Source organism: Mastigoproctus giganteus, chromosome 10, assembly GCF_048544385.1.
Source record: "Mastigoproctus giganteus isolate SK-2022 chromosome 10, ASM4854438v1, whole genome shotgun sequence".
Lineage (NCBI taxonomy): Eukaryota > Metazoa > Arthropoda > Arachnida > Uropygi > Thelyphonidae > Mastigoproctus > Mastigoproctus giganteus.
Window position 1 is genome coordinate 36620912 of NC_143584.1, and position 25832 is coordinate 36646743.

Genomic DNA, 25832 nt, shown 5'->3' on the forward strand with positions numbered 1-25832 from the left:
AGTAAAAATATATACTTTTATCCTCTAGTGATTTTCAATTTCTCCTGCGCTTCTCCGTCAACTCATTTCCTTTGCTATCCGTTCTCTCTGTTTGTCATATGCATACAAAAGCACCGCTCTACCTTAATGAGTTTTTAAATCAATCGACTAGATTTAATGGGTTCACAATGGGACCAAATTCATTTTGAGTCCATGTAGGACAGCTTAGACTACCATTCTTCGAAAATTGACTGTTTTATGATTTGCAGTTCACTTTTGTGTATTTAAACTTTTTTCTCGAGACATCCTAAATTTCATTAAAATCGGACCAATAAAAGTACCGTCATTATTATTTCTTTTTTTTTTTTTTTTTCTCTCTTGTTTTCCTCACATGCATGTCAAGCTATCCATATATTTGTGCATTCTATCTGAAGCACTGGATATTATGTTTGTTTCCGTGCTTTGATTGGAGGAATGATATAAGAAATTTGATATGTATGGCGGATGAGCAAAAAAGAAAAGGTTTAATCTCGTTGCCTTTTGAAGTGCCCCTTTTTATTATTAATTTACTAATATAAATCATGAATTATACTGTTTGCACCTTATATTAATCACAACAGAAAAGCGAAGTACATCTTGTATTTAAATTGCGGATTCGCGAAATACGTGTTGCATTTCAATTTTTATTAAAATTCAGGAGGAATTTAAGTAAAGTACTGTATTACAAAAAGCTGAAAATGTACGTTTTAAGCGACTTAGGCTGTGTGAGGTGTCGGTATATTGTGTCTGTAAATTGCCTGTATTCTGTGGTCGATTTGCATGGTTACAGGACGAAAATCCCGCTTCCCAGGAGTTATGCTACTCTGGCCTAAATGATAAAAAAAAAAAAAGCTAATAAAAATCCTCTCTCACTAACGGGATTCGAACCCACCCCTTTTTTAGCTGGTGTGGGGAGGACGATGATTATATTCACTGTGCTGCCAAAAAAGCTGAATAAATATTGTGAGGTGTGCGTAGTGAAACCAATTACCTTATATGTTATTAGTTAATTAATTGGTAACAAGATAATTAATTATTTACTTTTCACTTCTACTAATCACAGAAAACAAAATTTCAATTCATTTAAAAAATAAAAATCGAACTCGTCTGAAGTGTAACGCATTGCGTACATTAACTAACTTGTTTTTATTAAGCTAGTGTCGTATTATTATTATTATTGTTATTACTATTATTATTATTGCTATTATTCACTCTGCATTTTTCTTGAATTATATCTAACAAAGAAAAAAAAAACGCATTCTTTTTCAGTCATGAGTAAAATGAAATAGTATAGCAATGCAATGCAGTAGAAGAATATTTCTGGACATTTGTCTTAGGAAAAATAATGCAGTTGGCGTGTTCCGCATTATATCACAGACTGTAAACAGGGCAAACGAGATATTCCTATCGTTTTACAGAAACAAACTTCTGTGACCTATATTCTCGGCTACAACAAGCTTCAGGGGCTCTTATTATCGATCGTACTATATTCAACTTGGTAGACACCGCCCATAATTTTGGCACTCTTGATACATTATACATGGAATTTTCACATGGCTTCCAGTGGCCTTTGTTATATGCGTTAATAATTAAAAATGTATAAGGCCGTTCGAGTTAATTATGGCTCTTCTGATCCATGTCCAAAATCACTTATTGCGTACTCAAAACATTAGGCTCATACTACTCTTGCAGCAGTTTCAAAACGTGCTGTTGAATCGCTAATATAACCTTTTATAACCTTTGACTAAATGGTCGAACTAACCTCTGATGATAAAATTTTAATACCATCACGGTTCAATAACATGGAATCGAAAGGGTGCAACCTCAGTTCATTGGGAGTTTCACTAATGGAAGTCATCTGTATTTGGAGCTTACTTGGTTAGTGTCAGCCAGTTCTGAACGCCACCCGTCACAGCATTTGTCACCTTTCTCTGAATAATCATCCCTCTTGAGCAGCTTTCTGTTGCTTTAAATATTTTCAGCCAGAACATTTGTGTTATTTATATATGGCATAAATGTTTATAATTGATGGAACTACCGTATATTCCGGCGTATAAGCCTATCTCGTTAGCTACAAAATTGTCTAAAATTTAAGTTTCGACTTATACGCCGAGTATAAGTGAAATCTTAAACTTGAATTAAAATTGCTTTAGGGTTAGAAAGACATAAATTTAGACTGATATATTTACAATTTATTATATTTATATTTTTACACAAATATTCATTGTTGCTCCTTTTTTAAAACCAAAGAAATTACTCATCTTCTTCATCACACGAAAATAGTTTATGGAATTCGTCTGTAATTATGTTTTCGGTTTACTTTTTGAATTATCAAAAAGTGAACTTTCGAGATTGCCAATTTATAACAGCAAACTCCCTTCCATATTGAGGTGTTGTTTACAGAGAAACCAATTTATAGTGCAGTGCTATACAGGCAACAAGGAATGGCTCAGTTACATAATCAGTGCCTCCCATGTAGGAACGTAGGAGCATAGCATCGTTAAGAGCGAGGTCAAGTCGGGTCGTCACCTAAGCTGCTACATCAAGTAGTACTACATACACTGGCCGACCGGGCTAGCCAGGTGGGTAAAGTGCTCACCTGGCAACCCAAAGGTCGCGGGTTCGAATCCCGCCTCGGGCTTGGATCAGAGTAAAATGCAAAAACTTTGGGAGGTGCATTATGGTCACAGAAGCCGATGCGCTAACAACAACAACAAAAAAAAAAAAAAACTGCATACACTTACCGCTTTCTTTACAATTTACTGTACAGTATTATAAAATGTCACAATGTAAATTTAAAAAGAAAGTAGAAATAATGGGATTGAAAAATAGACTGTGGTCTTAATGTATTGTTTCGCACTCACGTAGTGGTGCCACTACACGAGTGCGAAAGATGATTATTAAAAAAAAAAAAAAAAAAAGACGGGACTTATTCGGTAAATATATGAGTAAGAGCGAAATTTTAAGGCAAATATCTTATATGCCGGAATATACGGTATTCTACAAATGTGCAAAATAATTTTCTGCACATTCTGTTCAGTATTCTACTTGGCACAGTCTTCATTTATTTGAAAGAAGTATATTGGGTTGAGTAGCATTGCTCTCACACTGCTAATTGTGTGTAATTTGTAATCATTGCTTTACCTCTACGCAAGGAATATTTCAATATGCAGCTCTGAATGTTTTGTGTGATTCCGAAAGTTCAGTATGCATTGGATAATAAATTTTCAGCATAAATTTAGGCATTATAACGCCAGTTATTTACAAAGAAAACCGATAAGTGATAACCTCAAAAATTAAAGTAAATACCCTGTCCAGGTAAAACATTATGACTACTACTGTGTTTTAGCAATCGTCCAGTCTCCCCGCTGGTGGCGTATACACGTGTCGCGACTTGGACCAATAAATGTGGTACTGCAGTTCGTGGCATGCGGTCTATACGACTTAACTGATCGAATGGACAAAGGACATGACCTGACAAACTCCTAAAAGGGGGATGATTGTCGGATACCAGTTGAAGGTTGGCAATATTAAGGAAACTGCGAATCTCGTGGGCTGTTCACGGAGTACTGCTGTTGTTGTTTCTTTTTCTTTTTTTTCTTTTTTTTTTTTTTTGGCGCAAGGGCTACTGTGGCCAAATTGTGCCACGGAGTACTGTAGTTAGGGTGTTACGTGAGTGAAGAGATAGTGTACAGAGCAGCAGTTGCCGGTACGTACGCCTCATCGATCATGGTAAACGTAGGCTGTCCCGCCTTGTACGAGCTGATAACCGAAAATGGCTGACCATGAACTTTTCACCAGGGCATAACCAGCGGTGTTTCCGAGGGCCACGATCCAACAAACCCTTCACCATGTAGGATTCTGGAATAGGCGTCCGGTCACTTTTACTCATGCTTATGGCCACCCATTAAACGACGCCTAAAGTCTGCGTTAAACTTTTCCAATAAATCATATTTCCTGATATGCTTTGTGGACAGTAGGTAGAGTGACAGGATAGGGTGATAAACTGCAGAGAGGAATCACTGTGATGGCCTGGTACAATAGGGACAGGCAAGTGGCGGCAGCGTCTTGATATGGGAGGTAGGTTTTTTTTTCCTAGAAATCTCTTGAAGTCTCTGAATGCTAAAATGTACCTATCTGTTGTCTGTCTTATGGCTAGCATAGCACAAGACAGACAACAGAGAGGTGCATAGCCCACCGGATAGCACTTCCTCCGGTGGGTGCGGGATTTGTACAATATAGCATATACAAGGAATAGTAGACCCACGAGCTAGTCGTGGTCCGCTATAGTACATGCGCAGTTGTGGCCCACCTCCCCGTGGTGTAGACGGACATTGGACAGGCTTTCCATGTGATCGCTTTATTTCTGGCCTTTTACAGAGTTCTGTATCCATCACAGTGTACCAAGGCGGAGATGAACTGATGTTCAGTTCTGTCCTACACAAGATAATATACATGTCTATACATACATGGGTGGGTAGCACAGTTGTTACAATCACCATCCTCCCACACCGTGTGGAAAAGTCCCACGAACTTTTATGGGCTCTTTTTCAGGCCGTGGCTGAGTTAGTTTGATCTCAGGCATAGATAGCAAGGCTCCCGTCCCCCCGAAATTCGGGTTTTTTTGTCCAGCAAAACAGGGAAATCGACCAGAGAACGCACGCACTTTACGGACATATTAGTTAGTTCTTGGGTTGCTTTAATACGACCGGTTTTGTTTTTTGTTTTTTTTTTAAATCCATTGTGGCTGACAGGTACACTCAGAGCCGGCCCGTCCATTAGGCGAACCTAGGCGGTCGCCTAGGGCGCAAACAAAAAAATGCGCCCTTAGGCGGTCGCCTAAGGGCGCATTCCAACAAAATGTAATTTTTTAGTGATTAAAAAAAATAATTATTTAAATGAAATATGGTAATAATTATTTCTAAATAAAGAAATAACATTATCTAAATATTTTCTCAAATATTAAAAATATATTTACAAAAAAAGATCGATTTACAGCACAATCCTCTTTATGGTTTTATGACATTCGGGGTCGCTTTGTCGGCGCATCACTTTGATATTTAATTAAAAGCTTCCGAAAATATTAATAGAAAAGGTAGGGAAGAAGGGATAATAATTTAAGTCAGATGCTTTCTCCGTTTTTCACGCAGCAACTACAACATAGTGCAAAAGTACAAACCTCCACGCCAAAAGTCCCATGCCGAAAACCCAACTATAATATTATCGGGATAATATTCCATGTCGTATTTGTGCACTGTATTGTTATTATCACGTCATACAATAAATCATAATAATATACATCAAGCAGATAAATATCAGATGAATGGGTGAGAATAGGAAAGCTTGTTGGTAGGCAGGGTGATGGATAGATAGGCGGATGGATGGTGCAGAATACAACTGTAGCGCAAATTTTAAGTCTCGCCTAGGGTGCATGAAACCCTTGTGCCGGCTCTGGGTACATCCCTCCATGCACAAAAGTGACTGGTGCTACCTTTACCGCCGGATAGACCTCTGGAATTACGTGGATCGACAGATCTGGTGTTTGGATTCTCCACCATAAACTATCGTGATCAGACTCAGTCATGGCGACATGCCTCACCATGTTGCTGTGGTACTGGCGGCAAGAGGAGAACATAGCCACTGTTAGGTAGATGGTCGTAATGTTTTGACTGGACAGTGTGTTGTGTCTGTTTGCATTTAGTTACTTTGGTCCCCTCGGTTGGTGACAGAAATTCTAATTTGAAATGTTCTACATAGCTTATATCGAGACAATTTTTACCCAATCACTGATATTGTCCACCGAGAGGCAAAAGAAAGGAAACCCGCAACAAAGAATTTTGGATGTCTTTGTTACATGCTATGCTCAGCTCACCAGCAGCAACCAATGAAACTCAAAATTTGCCATACAAAGAAATTCAAGATCTGCCTAATGTCACTGGTCGATCGAAAGTTTATTGTCTGTAAACGTGGAAAGGTAATGGACGAATTGTGCATTGTACAGTGGACCAAAAAGTGAGACAACTGAACCAATTTGTTTCATGTTGAACAGTTGACACCGAAGCTGTCTGAAGATGTCTCTAAAGATGTCTGCATTTGGGTTCGTATTATTGTAACTAATGTAATTACTATGCTTCTGTTGTGTGGTCCTTTCAGTTTGCTTAAAACATACGAAAATCTTGACCTTAAAAGGGTTAAGTATAATGAGAATGAATGGATTCTTATTCACCTGAAACTTTTATACGTGCTGCTTGGTCAAGAATCTGGCTGCAAGAAAATGTCTTGTTTTTTATGTTAATGGGACGACAGAAGCAGGGCTGGCGCTAGCGCTTGTGGAGCCTGAGACAAAACCTTGTAACAGCGCCTAATTCATATCGTATCTTAACACACATTTGTATACAGTAGAGCATCAAGCAGCGTCTGTTTTAGGCAGCGCCTGTGGCAAGTAACCACTGGAAGAAGAAGATGAAGAAGTTCTAGTTGCCTAGAACTTCTTCATCTTCTTGTGATGTGACGCTTGTCTCGAAAATCTTTCGTTTGTGAAATGTTGATGTACCCAACACAGCGCCTTTACTTCTAGTCCAATATCAAAATGGACTTGTTGAAGCTATTTGTGACGGTATTGTTTAAGAATTGCGATTGCTTCAATTACATTTGTAGCAGATTGCTTTGAGAAAGTTAAAAAAATGATTCTTTGTGGGACCTCAGATTACGAAGTTAACATTGGATGAACAGTTGTAAAAAGAATATGCCGAGGGGGACTTCATGAAATCTCGGGCCATATGTTGTACACCCCTGCTATATCAACATGGTGGTGGCTCAGTCGACTTGTATTTTCTAAGGACTTTTTTCAGTAAATTGTTGGAGTGAAACAGTAAATTTGATGAATGGATAAAATAAATGACGGAAGAGACAGACAGGCAAGCGGAGATAAGGAAATTTCCTAGATTATCTTTTATGGAACAGATGCTCAAAATTGAATCAAGCGAACAATTTCGGATATTCCTTTCTCATTCTCCCCGCCCTTCTTCCAGTCTTTTGCTTTCCCGTTTCTTATCTGCAATGTTAAAATGACTTTATTGCGTGGAATACTTGGGCGTATTGATAGCTAACGCTCACGATAGATTCAAGTAACTTTTCGTCAGAAGGTCCTCTACACTCGTACCTACATCTCCGAGTGAGACCGACAAACTACAGCTTCGAGTGAAGCAAATGCAAGTTTTCCTCTTAAAAAAACTGGAGCTTTTTTTTTTTTCGTACAAGAGCTCTGATTTTTCTCCCACGTAGATTCAGACAGGATACTCGCAACTTATAGACATCCGACGCATCATGGCCTTTTAGTTGCTTCAGAACTTCCTTAAAAAACTCGACCCAACCACGTACTGTTGGTTTAGTTTAAGCAGGTGTTTCTACTTGAACAGCGCTTTATACAGTTCAAAGGACTAAGATGTAATTTATTTATATATTCCAAAAATAAAAATACTGGTTCTGCCAGCAGGTGACGCCTGCCTCCTATCAAATTGGCAACTCCTGCTCTATTTGGAATTTCGTTCCCAGAAGAGCCACATATATACACTCAATATTCACGTTATGAGGTACACTTATCTAATATCGTCTATCCCTCCCCTCTTCTGCCTGAAATACAACAGCAATTCATCTCGGCATGAACTTGCCGTAACGTTTTTATAGTATAGCCTACTGGCCAATGCGGTGGACGGAATTTTCAATTTTCTTAGAGCGGATGTCACTTATTCCTGATGGTCCTTTCGATGTCATCCTACACATGTCCTGTGGGATTAAGATCCAGTGATTGTAGGGACATCGAAGAAGGAAGAATAAGGTTTAACACGATAAGGTGCACATGTTGGCAACAACGTTTAAATACGTTTCAGTGTTCAGGCATTGGTCCACTGGAATCGAGGTACACTATATCCCCATAAAAATTTGCTCTATTAATCCTAGGGCATGTTTTTCTGGAGGAAAAACATTTGCCATTTGCAAAACTTTGAATAACTTTCGTTTTTGAACATCTAGTTATGACGTAATTTTAGTTCTTTCAGTACCATTCGGCAGACGCAAGTTAAACTTAACAGCCACCTACGCCAAATATGGTAAATGGATTTACTTATAACGTGCATAATGTTTTAAGAAACGTATTTTCTCGATTTCTAATGTTTCGTTAATAGTGTTAATTTCGGAGTGTAAACAGAAAATTTATTATTATTTTTTGATTTTGTGCTAACGGTGTTAGAACGGATAATGCCGGACAGCTAAAAGTAGGGTGGTCCCAGACATAAAGGAAACCTTTGGTCCTATTATTAGTTATAGTTGTTTTATTTATGCTGGTAGGCATGCCAAATTCAAAGGAATGTCGACCAATTGGAGTTTATGGAGTGGTGATTCCGCGAAAAATGCACTACATAATGTTTTACGTCTAAGTTTAATTTAGGTCTAAAAAAATTACGTAAGCAATCTACAGTCATAAACTTAGGGTAAACGGTGATAGCCCCTACATTGTCGCTGTAACGGGTATTACATCAGGCATCCATGTAACTATTCGCTGAATGCAATAAAGATATAATATAGGCCTAAGAATAAATGGATTGAAGAAATATTAAAAATGTATCACCATTGTCCGATTCTAGCAATAAGAGTACAGCTAGAAAAAGAAAAGCTCAAAAAAAGTGAAATTCTGATTTCTAATCCTTACAAAGAAATCATCGTGGAGCAGTAAATACAGTAGATCAAAATATGGCTTATAATACTGAACTTGAAAAACACGTGTATCATGCAAACCACTTTACATCTAATGAAGTAAAAGAAATCATTAGATGTAAATAAACAGCAGAAGTATGGCCAGTCTCTTACTGTGAATCCCCAGTAGTTGAAGCAAATGAGAGGATCCATCATCTCTGGAGAACCATTTTCAGAAAACTGGTTCGAATTCTGGACTCTGATAATGAAGAACGTGCGGATGCTGAACCAGATGATCTTTATGATTATAGTGATTACTGTATTTCCAAAAATAAAAATTTAGCATACCTAAATTTAGTTATGCTAAATTTCTGGGGTTATTCTTTATGCTTTGCCAGTTAGCAGAAATGTTACTTTTACTATTTTATTTTATCACTCATCTTCAATTCATTATAATCGAATTTTGTTTACGTTTTCTGGTTGAGTTTGTCATACTTGAAAGGCTGCATGACATGTATTTATCTCTTTAATAAATATATTTTTAACAAGTAATATTATTATTTGCTTAAGTGTCCAGGACTACCTGTTTCTCTCCTATTCTAACCCTCCCATCTGCACGATGTCATCGGAAGCGGGTTTCGTTGGAGACCACTAGGCCCTTTTTTCCCAGTCTGCAGTACTCTGTTCTGATTCTCTGTACCTCATTTTAGACGTTTCTACCTGTTGGGCTGTTTATGTGTAAACGAGGTCTCGAGAGGTACCATTGTGGTTGTGCTAATTTTCGTCCTCATTTTGGCGTTATCCTTTTTTGGATTAATTTTAATCCAATAGTGTCCACCCTTTAGCGACATGAATCCTATAACTGACGATTTTTACGAAATATGGTATATACCAGAATATTCGCAATTAACGACATAAAATCGAGTACTGTCGTGCACTACTTTCAGATGACATTAAAAGCTGGCAGTACTGGATGAATTATTCTACACCAGATATGCCAAATTGGTGGGTCACATATTATCCTGAAGTGTTGTCATATTTTAGCATTAATAATGGCAGAATGATGCAAGGAAGCAGGCTGTTTTCTACATCTGCAAAAAAATAAAAATAATAACAAAAAAATCAATCATTCATGCTTTTTCCTTCGCCAAATGTGGCTATCCAGTTCCGCTTTGAATTTCACCAAAGTATCAACCTCGACGACTGTAGCAGACACTCCATTCCAGTGATTTACAACACACTGCCCAAAAGTAAACTTCACGAGATCCAGCCTTCTGTTACACACCAGAATTTTGTGTTTTTGTCCCCGTGTTTTTGTCTTCCCTCTTCTATCAAATCTAGAAAATATACCTCCATCGTTCATTTTACTGATTCGCTTCAGGGCGTCTGTCGGATCTCCCCTAAGGATTTCTATTTTCAAATGTAGCCTCCACGCCTGAACAAAAAAATTCTAAATGTGTTCTTACCATTGCCTTATACAAAGGGATGAGATCTACTTCCGAAGGTACTACAGCATTAGCATTAGTAGAGGCATATGATGCAAAAACACAAGCTTATACAGCATCAACCAAAAAAAACCCTTTCCATTTCACCCATCTATTCGCTCCAGTTTGTCCAGTTCTTTCTTGAATTTATTTATGCTATCAACTTCCACAACGACCGATGGAAGTTTCTTTCAGCAATAAACTAACCTCTGGCTAAAGGCACATTATTCGTATATATCTTAGGGTACCGGAAACCAGCAGCGACATAAAGCGGAAGCTTCTCACTGGCTATGAACACATAGATAAATAAATTTTCTGTTTATACTCCAGGACGACGACTAAACGGTCAGAGGAGTTCGCAAGATAGACAGAATACAAGAAACAGCACCGTATTCAGCAGTCACGGATTTGAACCCCGGTCACTCAGGGCACGTGTACTTATGCACCAGCGCGCCTGACCACTAGGCTACGGCGGCCTTCATAGTAGTTGACCAGTGCAACTTCTACGTGTAAGCACTCATATTCAGGACACCATGAGCCTTCTTAACCACCTGTTTACACTGAAACTGTCTAACCTGTTCCCTCCGTTCGTTCGAAATACCTGTCCAGCTGAGCCTTAAATTTATTTAAGCTATCAACTTCCACAACCCGCTGGCTAAAGGCAAATTTCCGCACATCTATCCTACATCTGTCCCAATTTGAATTTATACCCTCTCAAGTGATTATTCTGAGCAAGAGGAAGAATCCCATCGGCATTTGAGCATATATTCAAGCCTTTATACACCTCGATAAGATCACCTCGCCGGTGCCTAGTCTCCAGACACTGTAATTTGCAAAACTTAAGCCTTTCTTCATAAGAGCAACCCTTTGTTCCATTCACTAATCTTGTTGCCCTTCAACAATATCAATATCATTTATAAATACAGAAAACAACAATGGACCCAACACTGAACCCTGAGGGACTCCACTAATAACATTATTCCACGATGAGCAGTGTCCATTGATTACCACTCTCTGTCTTCTCCCCCTCAACCATCGCTTTATCCATAGCAGCAATTTGCCTCCAATGCCACACTGCTCCAATTTGTGCAGCAATCTTCCATGCGCAGAGTATCAAAAGCCTTTCTAAGATCCAAATATATAATATCAAAGTTATTCCCTGCATCCAGTTCTTTTGTGACTGCATCATAGTATCCAATCAAATTGGTCAGGCAAGACTTTCCCTTAACAAAACCATGCTGCTGTGTCCGAGCTATAACTGAAGTCTTGTTAAGATGATCATGCAGTGCTTCTTTAACCAGTGCCTCCATTAATTTTCCTGGAACAGAAGTTAAACTCACAGGTCTGTAATTACTTGTGTCAGCCTTTGACCCTCCTTTCTGAATTGGGGTCACATTTGCACGTCTCCAGTCTGTGGGTACCTCCCCTGAGTCCAAAGAAGCTCTCATTATTATGGCTAAGGGTTTGCTTACTTCCTTTGCTGCCTCCTCTAATATAACTGGATAGATCCCATCCACCCAGGGTGCCTTTTTTTGTAATGTTTATCCTCAACAATTTCTCCTGCACTTTCCTCTCAGTTATTACAATCATCTAGCTCACTGCCAGAGTTTACTTCACCTCTGGCATTCCCCTTCCTGAATAACTCCTCACGTGTGAATGTAGATGCAAAATACTCGTTTAGTTTGTTAGCCACCTGAGCAGAATCTTCAACAGTTGAACCATCGATATCAAGTGGACTAATCTGATTCATCCCTTTCCTTCTAGAGTTTACATAGGTAAAGAACTCTTTCTGGTTTTCTTTGCATCCTTTGCCAAGGAATTCTCATAATCTGCCTTTGCCTTTGCCTGCCTAATCTCCTTTGTGACTTGGTTACAGACCAGTTTATATCTATCATAGGCTTTCATGTCATCCATTAATTTATATGTATCCCATGCATTTCTCTTCTCTGCCATATGTCTCATTAGTTCATCTGACATCCATTTAGGCCTAAACTTTGAACAATATTTCTTAGTTATTATGTAAAGCCTAATAGCTTCCAAGATAAGTTCTTTGAATGCTTCCCACTTTGAATTTGCTGTTAGTAACATCATCAGTTGGTCCCACTGCATAGAATTTAAATACTGTCTCAGACCATCATAGTCGCCTTTACAAAAGCAAAAACCCTTCCCTTTACCCTTGATGGTAGTTACCTCTTTGAGTAAATCCCACTTCAGCACACTGTGATCACTGCCACCCCGTTGTTCCTTTACCTGCAGATTCTTAATGCATGAATAATCACTACTGATAATCAGATCAAGAGCGTTACTCCCTCTAGTTGCCTCCCGAACATGCTGATGTAGAAAACAATCATCCAATAAATGCACAAAAGCCTTGCTAGTGTGTGAGTGACCAACCCACAAATTCCAGTCAATATCTGGGAAATTAAAATCCCCCATTATAAGACTCTCTGATTTACTGGCCCATTCTATTTCCCTGTACAGTGTCTTATTATACTCATCAGAGTCATTAGGCCTATAGCACACTCCTACTCTCAATTTTGATTTACCTATGCTTATGTCACACCAAACAGACTCGACAGTGCACTGTCCAGCGATGTCGATTGGCTTCACTTCCTTGGATTTTATGTGTTTCTTAACTAATAGCATAACCCCTCCTCCCTTCCTATCCTGTCTATCCTTTCTGTAGACGTTGTACTCCCTAAATTCCAGTTCTGCATTCCTTATATCTGTGTGACACCACATCTCTGATATCCCAACAATATCCACCTTTGATGCTTTGAGCAATACCTCAAATTCATCAAATTTATTTACCAAACTCCTAGCACTGGTGTACAAGCAAGTATACATGCATCTGTTCTTTTTCTTAGCTACCCTAACACAACCCATGTGTTTACTTGTACCGCAATGACTCCCAGCAGTCTCTGAAATATCCTGCATCTTGTTTTCCAGGCTTCTGTTCATTCCAGTAGAAGCAGTGCAAGAATCACTTTCACCTCTGCCAGTGGCTACTGTTAATCTATTAGTCCTTGTATCCCCCCAAGCTAGCAGTGTTCCGACCCACCTAACACTGCCGTGATAGCATCAGCAAATATTCTTGCACCCTTTCTATTTAAGTGTATTCCATCCCTGTAGAAGCGGTCTCTCCTGTTAACAAGTACAGACCAGACTGAAAAAAATTCTACCCCTTGAGCCTTGCACAGTCTTTCCAGGGCCGAATTGATCGACAAGGCTCTCATCATATACTCCCTCCTATCGTGTCTGGGCAGAATTGCAGACACTTTCAAATTCATCCCTAATTCACGGATTTTTTTCAACAGTGACCTGTACTTGTTAAGTAATTCCGCCGGTCTCCTACTCTTAATATCATTAGTGCCAACGTGTACAACTATATCACCTTTTGTGCCCTTAAAAGCTGATATCTGCTCTACAACGTCATCAGCCTTTGCCCCTGGCAGACATAACCTGGTCCTGTTCCACCTATCCTTTTTACAAAGCATGTTCCCCGTTTCCCTGACAATAGAGCCACCAACAACTACTAGTTCCTGTGGGACCAGCGCATTCTGCCTTGTGGGTTGCCGCTGTGTTGCATGATGACCAAGTGCAAGCTCTGACATTGATGTGGACAGCTGAGAGCTTGATGGGCCCCTCAATTTAGATCCTTCGAGGGCATCCACCCTGTCCTTTAAGCTGTCATATAGGCCCATAACAACGCTGAGTTGTCGCCTGATTTCGTTACACTCGTTGCATCGCGCACACACACAAAGACATCCCCCATGGCAATATCACGTCCCGTACCCGATGGATCCACAAACATCATGCAAGCAGTGCATTTTAAAAGGCTGTGATTCAGAGGGCAACTGCCCCCCCCCCCCCAGTTCTCTCCTGAGCCACAGCACTCCCATTAACTTGAGCTTTTTTCTTTGCTGCTCTGGTCTGAGTCATGATTTCGATTTAATTTCAATAAAATTCCAATTTCAGTACAAAATTATAACCCTAAACTTGTATCCCAACACAGTTATAATAACACTATATATCTATACTGTATATATTTTTCAGTATCGAGTATTATCTAAGAGTTCCGTTTATATAACTTCCGTATCAAGTTCTGTATTAATTAATTATGTTACGTTTCTAAAATCTAAGTCGTTATATGTATTTAGTTAAAAAGTACAATTTAATTGACAATGAAGTTTAACAAGATTAATAGATTTTACTGATTAATTGACAAAATTAAATTATATACTATACTAAGCTAACGCTATCTAGTTCGGGATAAAAAAAAATTACTATATTAGGGTTACCCGTAAATGATTACAATAACTCGTATTCGTGAGTCCTCTGGTCGATTTGCCTGTTTTGCTGAATGAATAAACCTCAGTTTCTGAGGGAAAAAACCTTACTGTCTACGCCTGAGACCGACTAACTCAGCCACAGAGTGAAAAAAGCCCACTAAAGTTCCTCGCGTCCTCGACGGGATTCGAACCCGGGCCTTTTCCACCCGGTGTGGGGAGGACGGTGATGATACCACTGTGCTACCCACGCAGACATCTAGTTCGGCATATAACGTTGTATCGTATAATTTTGGCGGCAAGTTACGAACGGTAAATCTACGGACACTTAAGTATTAATTAACTTCCAAATCTCGCTGTCTCAATTCAGAATAAACTAAGGATCCTGACTGGGTCTATAAGCTACTTACAGAAAATAATTTAATACAACAATCGGTCAATAAAGTGGCTAAATATGGCTAAAAACCTTTTCGTTCAGCGGAACTGCAACTCTTAACACGTGGATTTGGTACCCTTACCGAAACTAACACCTACAAAATCTCTATATAAGTTAAACTTTAAACTAAGTATCGTAACTAGGATTATAAAGCTACTCTAGGAAATAAGCTAATAAAACACAAAAAACTTCTCTATTCCAGGAGCAGTAAAAACCACGCCTGCACAAGGCTACTCTCGTTCTCAGAGTATTAACGCGTAATCCTGTTTACGTGTTAATAAACCCGTGTTTACGTGAAAACAAAGGTAAATGGGGATACTTAAATGAGATACAGTACACTATATTATTTATACCTTCGTAATTGTTACTGGTCATGAAGTCGCATATAAAAGAAAGGGAGGAAATACGAGAAAATGTTTCTTTCAGCAATGTCACACGCACAGTGTTGAGTGCGTTTAGTGTTAAACGGCACCAGGGGTTTCCCACATTTCCGCAATGCCACACGCACACCGGCATGCACACCTGTGCGGCCCACTATCTCTGGGGAACCGCTTGTGTGCGACCCACCATCTCTGGGGAAACGCTTGTGTGCGGTCCATAGCTGTTCTGTGTTTGACACCCTGTGTATTACACAATTCTAATGAAAACAAATGTAAGTTCATTTCGTAATCGGAAGAAAACAACTGTCCTTTAACGCTTTTACAGAATTTTATACCCAATATTAGTTTTTTTATACATAAAATAATTTAAAAATTTACGTATTTGATATTTCTCAAATTTTAATGGTGTTATTTAATCTCTTTCTTTTTTTTTTTTTTTTTTTGTTAATTACTGTATATACAGAGTGTCTCAAAAATATTGGTTTTTTTTTTTTTTTTTTGGTAGTTGTTGGCGCATCGGCTTCTGGGGCCATAATGCACCTCCCAAGGTTTTTGCAGTACTTTGATCCAAGCACGAGGCGAGATTCGAACCCACGACCTTTGGGTTGCCAGGCAGGCGCTTTACCCACCTGGCTAGCCCGGTCGGCCAAATATATTGGTACAAACGTGTAGGGGAGGTAGGTAAAATCTAAAGGAATGTGAATCGCTTAGGAACCCATAACCGGAAACGTCATGGGAAAGTAATAGCAGAGGCACAAGAAGCAGAAATGACACAAGACAGTAATTAGTGGCAATCATTTATTTGACATAATATTAACAATGGAGTACGAGATGGATGCATTTCATGATGTTACAACAGATGCTCGAAGGTTCCACCATGAGACGCGATGCATGCGTGACACCGACGCAGCATGGATTGGCGGATACGGTCGAACACACCTGGAGTTTCTTTGACAGTAGCAGCAGCGCAGACGAGTCTCACCACGAGATCCATTTCCGTCTCCACAGGCGATTCATACACGATAGATTTGAGGGCCCCCACAGAAAGAAATCAAGGCTCGATAAATCAGGTGAGCGTGGGGGCCAGGCAACGGGTCCACCACGGCCAATCCATCGACGCCCAAAACGCCTGTTCAAATGGTCACGAACACACCTTCCATAATGGGAAGGCGCCCCGTCAAGTTGAAACCAAATGTTGCGTCTCACATTTGCTGGAACATCGTCAAGTAACCCTGGTAGAACTTGTTCAAGAAAGATCCGATATTTAGCGGAGTTCATGCGGGATGGTAACAGGTATGGGTCGACTAAGCAGTCACCGACCATACCTGTCCACACATTTATTGCGAAACGATGTTATGCCGCATGGGGGCACACACCTTGTGGGGCCCTCTGCTAATCCATACACTAGGTGCATGTCTGCCAGCTCACATTTCGTATATCGATGCATGCTCTTCGTGCGGCGACTACTGCTTGAAAGAGTAACCCGCCGACCGGGCTAGCCGGGTGGGTAAAGTGCCTGCCTGGCAACCCAAAGGTCGCGGGTTCGAATCCCGCCTCGGGCTTGGATCAAAGTACTGCAAAAACCTTGGGAGGTGCATTATGGCCACAGAAGCCGATGCGCCAACAACTACCAAAAAAAAAAAAAAAAAAATGAGTAAACCAGAAATTTTTCCTCTCGCGAACTGATGAACAGCGCCGTGTACCGACTTACGGTGACGTTTCCGGTATGGGTTCCTATGCGATTCACATTCCTTTAGACCTACCTCCCCTAAACGTTTGTACCAATATTTTTGAGACACCATGTATAAGAATTTTCATGGAACGTTTTATAAGATATATGAATTATTATACATTTCCAAGAAGTATTTAAAGAATTAAAATTGAAAGAATTTAAAATGAGAAACTACTAAGCAAATGATGCTGCAGTCGTGACCTTGAAGACTGGCATCGATTGTGCACTTCGAAATGTCGCCATTATACCAGCACAATGTCTATGCTGTACACCCAGACTTTTTATTGTGAAGAGTGGGATTAAAAAAAAAAAAAAGTTTATAAATGTAATTTTTAGAAAACAATGCTTGCTTGGTGCGTGCACTTTATAAGAATGAAAGCTTATTGTACGGGTAAATGGCGTACCATCTGTAATGAAAAGAAACAATCGATTACTGTTACAACGGCCATACTGGGAAAAATGTTGCTAGGCAACAGACGATCACGTTTGTATCTTCGTATAAATTGATGTGTTGATAAAACCAGAATCGTTCGTCCTCTGTGTATTCTTCTTCAAAAAAACATACTGCGTTTTGTGGCATTGTCAATAAATGAATTAATGAGAGCTTATTTATTGATCATCGAATAAAAACAGCACAAATCTCCATATGAATGAATTTATGCTAAAATAGCAAGCGTGATTCCTTTTCATCTCTTGTGTTAAGAGCCCTTAACATAGTTACATACTACACGGAATATTTAAATGAATAAAAATTCACTTTTCTTTCTACCCAAGTCGCTAGCTGCTTGTGTAATTTCTATTTGTAGTGAAGCATATCCATATCTTTCACAAATATAAGAGGTACCCTTACAGTATAACGAAAGTAAATCATATCAGGATGGAGCAGTCGTGTGTTCTAACAGCGATAATTTCCCTCCAATCACGCAAATGAGAATTCTGTGTGTGTTTATATTAGCATGTTTAGAGAGTTTTATTTTGCGTAAGGCTGTAAATTATTATTATTATTATTATTATTATTATTATTATTATTATTATCTCCTAAGAGACACCCGCTTACGGCTATTAACCAGTGGGTGCACATTCATACATAAAAATATAAGTTATATACATAATTATCCACTTATAATTTATACATAGCACTGTCTTAATAAATTATACAAATTATATACATTGTCTAATTAATTATATTATACATATCATTGCCTTATTTTTACATTCCAGGCAAGATAGAGAGCATAATTTGTAATTTTACACGCAATTAGAGAATTTTAAAGAATATTCACATCTACACCACTATTTACAGCGAAATAACAGAAAGATAAGACGTATAATATAAACATAACAGCAGGGCCGGTGCTATCATTAGGCCAACTAGGCAGTCGCCTATAGCGCAGACCTCAGAGGATTCGATGTTGTTTGTTTTTTTTTAGGAGCATTAGCAACTAAGGCCATATTGCTCCGTGAACATGCGGTGGTCATTCCTGACCTTTCCGCATCCTCCGTATTTGGTGGTGACGGGCTCGAACCCCGGTCTAATCAAGAAGCGTGTGCTACTCACTGCTGCTCCTTCCCACCTGGCTACGGAGGCGCCTCGCAGACCTCAGAGGGGCGCAGTACTGACTTCAGCCTATACTTCCCTTGGAGTTTTGGGGGTGCTGACTTCATGATTTTCCTAGGGCGCCAGTCGCTGGTGGATAATCTAGCGCCGCCCCTGCATAACAGGAGCACCAGTGCGGAACAAAAACAGTCCCGAACTGTTCATTCTTCATTTCCTGCATTCTGTTTTGTTTTCATCTGTGGGCTTCACTTCCTCGCAGCATTTATAGGTGGAGTAATGCATTCTGAAACATTTCAGTTCCTGTACCTCTTCTCTGTGCAAAGCCTTTCTGGGTCTACTTGAAGGTTTGCCTTGATGGTAGCATATGGGGCAGAAGACCAAATCTGAGATGAGTAGAGAAGGATGGGGATGACGCATCTTAAAATATATTGTTTAACAAGGCCAAAGTTCCTGATACCTACCAGCTCCTGTCTGGAGGTCCATAGTGCTGCGTAAGTTTTCTTTTTTACATGTCCGAAATGCGGTGTGAAATTTAGGTTTTCGTCCCATTTCAGACCAAGATCAATATGTGTCTGGACTTTTTTGACCACGCTGCATTTACGCGTATTGATATGTGGTTCTTTATTATCTTGTTGGTAAAAACTATTTGTGGTGTCTTGTATTCATTTAGTTCGAATAACATATACACTGCTTAGTAAAAAAAATTAAACGAAACCGTTCCTTACTAATGAGGATGTTTAATTCTCATTAGTAAAGAACCGTTTCGTTTAATAATGTAAACATTTTATTTCATTTAGTAAAGCTTCAATGAACAGAAAAGGGTTTATGAATTCTCCTTGAATAAAATTTCATTTTTAAAAAGTTATTTTACTTTATAAATAAGTTAGTTAATCTACGCAGTGCGCTACATTTCAGACCCATTAGCTAATAGAAATAATTCATGATTTATGACAATAAAAAAACAAAAAAAGAGCAAAAACCAACATTTTTTTTTTTTTTTTTTTCGCGAACAGAGAAAACATCCGCCAAATTGCTCCTTCATTCCTCAAACCAGCACATGCCAACTAGCGTAATACCCAATTCTTCAGCTATAATATAGGATATATGGGTAGCCCATGTATATATGTATGAAAAAAAAAAAAAAAAATATATATATATATAATAATAATAACTGCCTGATATTTGGTCCGATTTTGATGAAATTTGGGAAGGCTCTACAAATCGTTCTACATGAGCGAAAAAAAAAATTTTTTTTTTTTTTTTTGGACCATATATGTAACCGATCCAATTCTTTTTGAAGCAACGCGACATGACTCGAATTGTTAACCACCCTTCCCACCTTCAAATCATCGTAAAACTTGGACAGCTTCCCTTGGGTACTCTCAAAAATATTAATACTAAAAATATTAATATCAAAAATACTAATTCATAAAAATTAGAAATAGAAGGGGACTCACTACCTAGCCATGAGAGATTCCACTTGTTATACTGTCCACTGTGAAAGCTGACGATTTATGACTTCTGTCTCCTGTCTTTTAGCCAGCCTGCGATCCTGCGTAGGATCTTACCCATAACTCCAAAGTCTTCCAACTTATGTAGTAATCTTCCATGAGAGACAGTATCAAAACTTTACCAGAGTCCAAATGTGATATACATCTAAATTGCTACCTGAAGTCCAATCGTCAAATATAATTTGACGATTTTATAGATTATCAACAAATCCATGCTGGGAGACATTTAAAATACTGTACTATTCTTGTCGAGTTGGCGCTGAATTGCATCCTTAATCATAGACGCTATGATCTTTTCTCTCACAAGTCAAACTCACTGGCTATACGTACCCAATTAATCTTTAGCATCTCCTTTGTGGATTGGGGAGACGGCACTTCTTCAGTTTAAGAGGATCTTTCCGGACTCTAATGAACATTCCCAACGGTTTGGTGCACTCACATGTAGCCTTTTTAATTGTAACTGAGTATATACTTTTCTCGCAGGAGCCTTGCTCTCCTTTAACTTCCGTAGGGTTTTCGAGCAAAAGCTTTTTCTAATGTTTTCTCTAAGATCATTATATCACTTGTTTTTCACAGCAATCTGGCTCATTAACATTCTGAGATATTCCAGCTTGCTTTCGACTGAACATACCATTAAGAAGTGCGTTCAACTTTTTTTGCCAACTTCCATTTCTACTGGACTTTCTGTGGACTACACTACACTACAACCTACTCTCCTCTTATTCTTATTCGCATATGAGAAGAACTCCCTATCCCCGTTTTTAGCTAACCTTAATTAGTGATTTATCGTAATCAGCTCTTGCCAGTCTTATCCAGCAGTGATTTTGTTACATATTATAATGCTCATGCAATTGGTGTGGTATGATTGTCTGTAACTGGCACATGCTTGTTTCTTTTGCTCAATTAAACTCGTACCTCATCTGTCATCCATTTTAGCATCTTACGCTTACTGAACATGACTGCTGATACGAATACGTTTGTGGCTTCCAGGATAAATCCTTTGACTATTTCACATAGCATGTTTGTATCCTACAGCATTCAGTAGCCATTCCAGTTAGTCGAGAAATATCTTATTCCATTATCGTCCCCTTTCTTGAAATTGAAGCTCTTGCCTTTATGCCTTATCACATCGATTTCTTTATGTAACTCATTTTATATTATTGTGATTCCTACTTGCTGTTGGTTTTCCTACTGTCAAGTTTTTAATACAGTTAGACTCCTTAGCGAGAATCACTAAGGATATTGTAGTTCCTTGTGCCGTCGGGGACATGCTGGCATAAATAGCAATCATCAAGTTTGTTCAAAAAAACTATTACCATATAGTACATTTGCGATCCGCATGTTCCTTTATATAAGGTAAAAATAAAGAGGTAGGTTGAATAATAGTATTACTGTCTCATAATGAGACAGTAATACTAGTTCTCTTCAATCTGCCTAATAGAGTTTTGTCTTATTCCTAGGTCATTTTCGCCTGTAATAATTTCCTACTATCATCTTACCTTTATCGCAAGTCATTGCACACCACACAAACGCAAAATTTGCGTTGCCTTCATCTGACCCAGGGAAATATTCGTAACTATAATCTACATCGCAAAGTAATGCCGTTAAAAATTAACGAAATACTTGGTGAGATTATATATATATATGTGGGTTTTTTTTTTGGTTTTTTTTTTTCTTTCTGCTTTTTACACGTCTTCAAAGACGAACTTACTAGCAGCCCGCCCATTCAAAACATTGACGGAAATTGTGCTATATACAAAGTGTTTTTCAATAAAAGACGGACACCGGGATCTTCTTGCTTATTTTTGAGCTAAGGCTATTTTTCGTTTGGTCCCCCCCCCTTTTTTTGTCTTATCTGGAATAAAATATTTGAATTTGATGTTAAAATTAGACTAAATATCACCATTTAGATTTTATGAATTTTAAATTAAAATTTTGCATAATCAACTACTTTGTTCTCAATGGGAAAGTTGTTTCCCCGTTTTCGGTTTGGTCTTAAAAAGTCGTCTCTAATTCAGAAATAAACCTAAACCTATTTTATTTGAAGCAAAAACTACTGTTTTTGCTCAAATTTCAGCTCAAATGTGATGTGGGGGTGGGGGTGGGAAGAAAATCCAGTTAGATCACCGTGCCTTTTAATTGAAACACAGTGTATAATGCATTACATTTGAATGTTGCAGGAAAGTGCTTTTTACAGGGATATCAGCGCCGATGTGCAGGAGCGATCAAGTGATATCAGTTTCCATGAAAATAAACGGGATTTTTTTTTTTTTTTTAATTAACAAAAATATATGTTTATGGGTCGTAGAGCTTACTTTCATGCTGAATAATAAAATTTTCCTTCTGAGTAATTTTATATTAAAAATAGTATGACAAAAATGACAGTAGATCGAACCAGAAACTTACCTGCTTTTTCTTGCAAAATACAAAAATCAGAAATGTGGGATTTCATGTGCTAGTAATATATTTTTTTTAATCCAGAAGATATTTACGTTGTTTCCAGAATAATTGATGTTAACTAAAATGTGAAATAATACAGGCCTACAGGTTAAGAGGAGGGTGGAAAGAACCTTTTTGTATTTGAAAATTTAATATCTTGTAATGTAAAAGACATGGTGATGATTTTTGTAAAATGGTGAAAAACTTTCTCAAAGGAAAAGGTGTATTTTTGCACAGAGAAAAAAAAAGATATTCTATCTTTTGTCTTTGCACATATTTAAGGGCTGCCGTAGCCGAGTGGTCATGTGTGCAGGTGCATAAGTACACATGCCTTGAGTGACTGCTGAATACGGTGCTGTTTCTTGTGTTCTCTCTACCTGTGAACTCCTCTGACTGTGTGGTTGTCTCGGAGTATAAACAGAAAAATTATTTATATACCTTCCTGCAGAATACCCACCCACAGAAAGACAAGAAAGCTTGGTATGCTTTTTACATTCTGCAGCAAATCCCCTTATAGTTTGGTTTGGATATTCAATTTAAAAATAACCCTGTATAACTTAAACATTTGTCTACACTTCTCTTACTCAATGCAGTTGCTTCCTGATTTTATTTATTAGGTATGTGTTTTTGCTGTTCAGTCATCACTCCTATAGTTCAGTGTCACATAGCCTCTTGGCCAGAATACCACATAATACTCTGTTATAATGGACTCCTACCAGCCTTAATGCCTGATTTCCTTCTGTGGTAAGTACTCAAACTCTTTCATTACACACTTAAATCTTAAAAATTATAATAAATACATATTATTCAGTAACATGAAATTTAATTATGAGATCTGTTAATTAAATTCCAGGGATAATAACATAACTATCAAGTTATTTTCCCATAATTTGTGACTAGCATAGTAATTATAATCCTTGTCCTCTAACACCATATGGAAAATGCTTGAATTAGATGGGAGTAAGTTTTTAACAGGTTTTTTTTCGCACTGTGGCCAAGTAGGTCTCAGGCAAGTGTTGCATGATTTCTTTCCACTGAAACCACAGAATACTTGCAATTTACATACACAGCACAGCACAGCACACAGATGTCTCATGGCCTTAGCTCCTCAGTGCAAAATCAACCTACAGCAACAGTTTCTCAGCATATCCAGAGGTAGAACATTGTAGATTGCATATATAAAACAGAAAGTAGAAAAAAAAATTAATTGTATTATATATGTGCATCCTGAAACAAAAGTCTGATAAGTATATTCTCTTCCACTGCCTATATTTCATAAGATAGTTTTACCCATCTTTACATAAACAAGAATCCTCTATGATAGCGGTTTCATTAGTTATCACTTGTTTGAAGATTATCACCACTAGCCATATGTGCATGCCAGCCAAAAATAAATAAATAAATAATCAATTAATAAAATAAATAATATATAAATAATAAAATAAAACAAACTACCTATTTGAATTTTCTCGTCATGAAGGTACCTATCCAGCTGATTTTTGAATTTATCCAAGCTGTCAGGCTGAACCATCCACAGAAGCAACTTATTCCAGTTATTAACAACCAAAAGAACCATGAACTATGTTCAATAAGTTTACTATTTACAGCATGACATGCATTTATGGTGCACAATCATATTCTGGATTCTTTCATAGACTCTTGATTCTATGACATTTCATATGCTGAAATGTCATAGATACCAGATCTTACACTAAACTGATATGATTTCTGCTGTCTGAGTTTCCATTTTGGATATCTTGGAATATTTTCACTAACATTATTTGCAGATTTTTGTGACTAATGAGTCACATTTACGTGATTACCTAATAATACCAACAACAAATGATTCTTTCAACCTGATGACAATGCATACTTTAAATTAAGTATTTTTTAAAATGTATTTCCATTTACATCTTAAACCACTGGACAGCAAAAATCCAAGAGGGGATGTTCACATATATCACGATCAGTGGCATACCATTCTATGCAATCCACTATAAAGGGTGGGGACCAAAAGGAAAACAGAAGAATGAGAAAATCACATAAAGGAAAATAAATTAAGTTGCACCAGGGCCCAATCTTGTGATGATATGCCACTGGTCAGGATGGCAGAATAATCATATTAGGAAGCAAAATACTCTGCACAGGATTAAAATCTTAGTTCCAAATTAAAATATACAATACTAATTGTCTTCATAAATACTAACATATTTGTGAAGACATAATTACAACAGGTTCTCATGATATGTCTGCAACTTCTCACATAAAAAGTTGATGATATGTCGATGGTAAAGTTTATTTAGAAAATTGGCATGATGCAGAAATTTGCATGCCAGTTGTTGATTGGCATGTTCAAAAATGATCGTTTGGCAGAATATGCCAAAAGGTCATTTCTGAGCCCCTCCATCCCTGTGTGCAGCTGCATTCCCATACCCATGGAATTTTTTCATATCTGTCAACATATTTCTAACAATCTTCATATGGGCTTGTTAAAGGGAGGTCTTGTCTGACCAATTTGATTGGATACTATGATGTGGTCACAAAGGAACTGAATGCCAAAAATAATTTTGATATCGTATTTGGATTTCAGGAAAGCTTTTGATACCGTTGCACATGGAAAACTGCTGTACAAATTGGAGAAGTATGGCATTAAGGGTAAGTTGCTACAATGGATAAAGGGATGGTTGAGTGCAAGACGACAGAGAGTGGTAATCAATGGACACTGCTCTTCGTGGACAAATATTATTAGTAGAGTTCCCCAGGGTTCAGTGTTGGGCCCATTGTTGTTTTGTATATTTATCAAGGATATTGATGAAGTTATATCAGGTTTAATGTCCAAGTTTGCAGATGATACAAAGGTTGGCAGGGTTGTTAACGACAGTAAAGACAGTATGCTACTCCAACTGGATCTAGATAGGTTGGGCAAATGGGCTGAGAAGTGGCAACTAAAGTTTAACATTGACAAATGCAAAATACTGCATATGGGTAGCAATAACTGAAGAGAAACGTACCAACTGTGTGGTTCTACACTCAGGGAAGTGGAAAGTGAAAAAGATGTGGCCATAATTGTGCAATAAAATATGAAGCATTTCAGTGCAGATGGGCTGCCAGGGCAGGTCATGGAGTCTTGTCAATGATATATAGGAATTTTGCTAGCAGGGACAGGGAGGTGATTATCCCGTTGTACAAGGCAATGTTCAGGCCACACCTGGAGTACTGTGTACTGAGGTCTGGAGGCCTCATTTTAGGAAGGATGTAGAGTTGCTGAAACGAGTACAAAGAAAGGCAGCAAGA

General features: G+C 38.2%; 1 protein-coding gene across 2 annotated transcripts in view; it reads left to right on the forward strand.

The window, feature by feature from the left end:
- Positions 1-25832, forward strand: part of LOC150078984 (serine/threonine-protein kinase NIM1-like) — a 123987-nt gene that overhangs the window by 58784 nt on the left and 39371 nt on the right. For both annotated transcript variants that reach the window (XM_090382455.1, XM_090382456.1), the window contains exon 2: positions 23156-23282. The gene's annotated coding sequence lies outside the window, so the exon portion shown is untranslated. The remainder of the gene's footprint in view (positions 1-23155; positions 23283-25832) is intronic.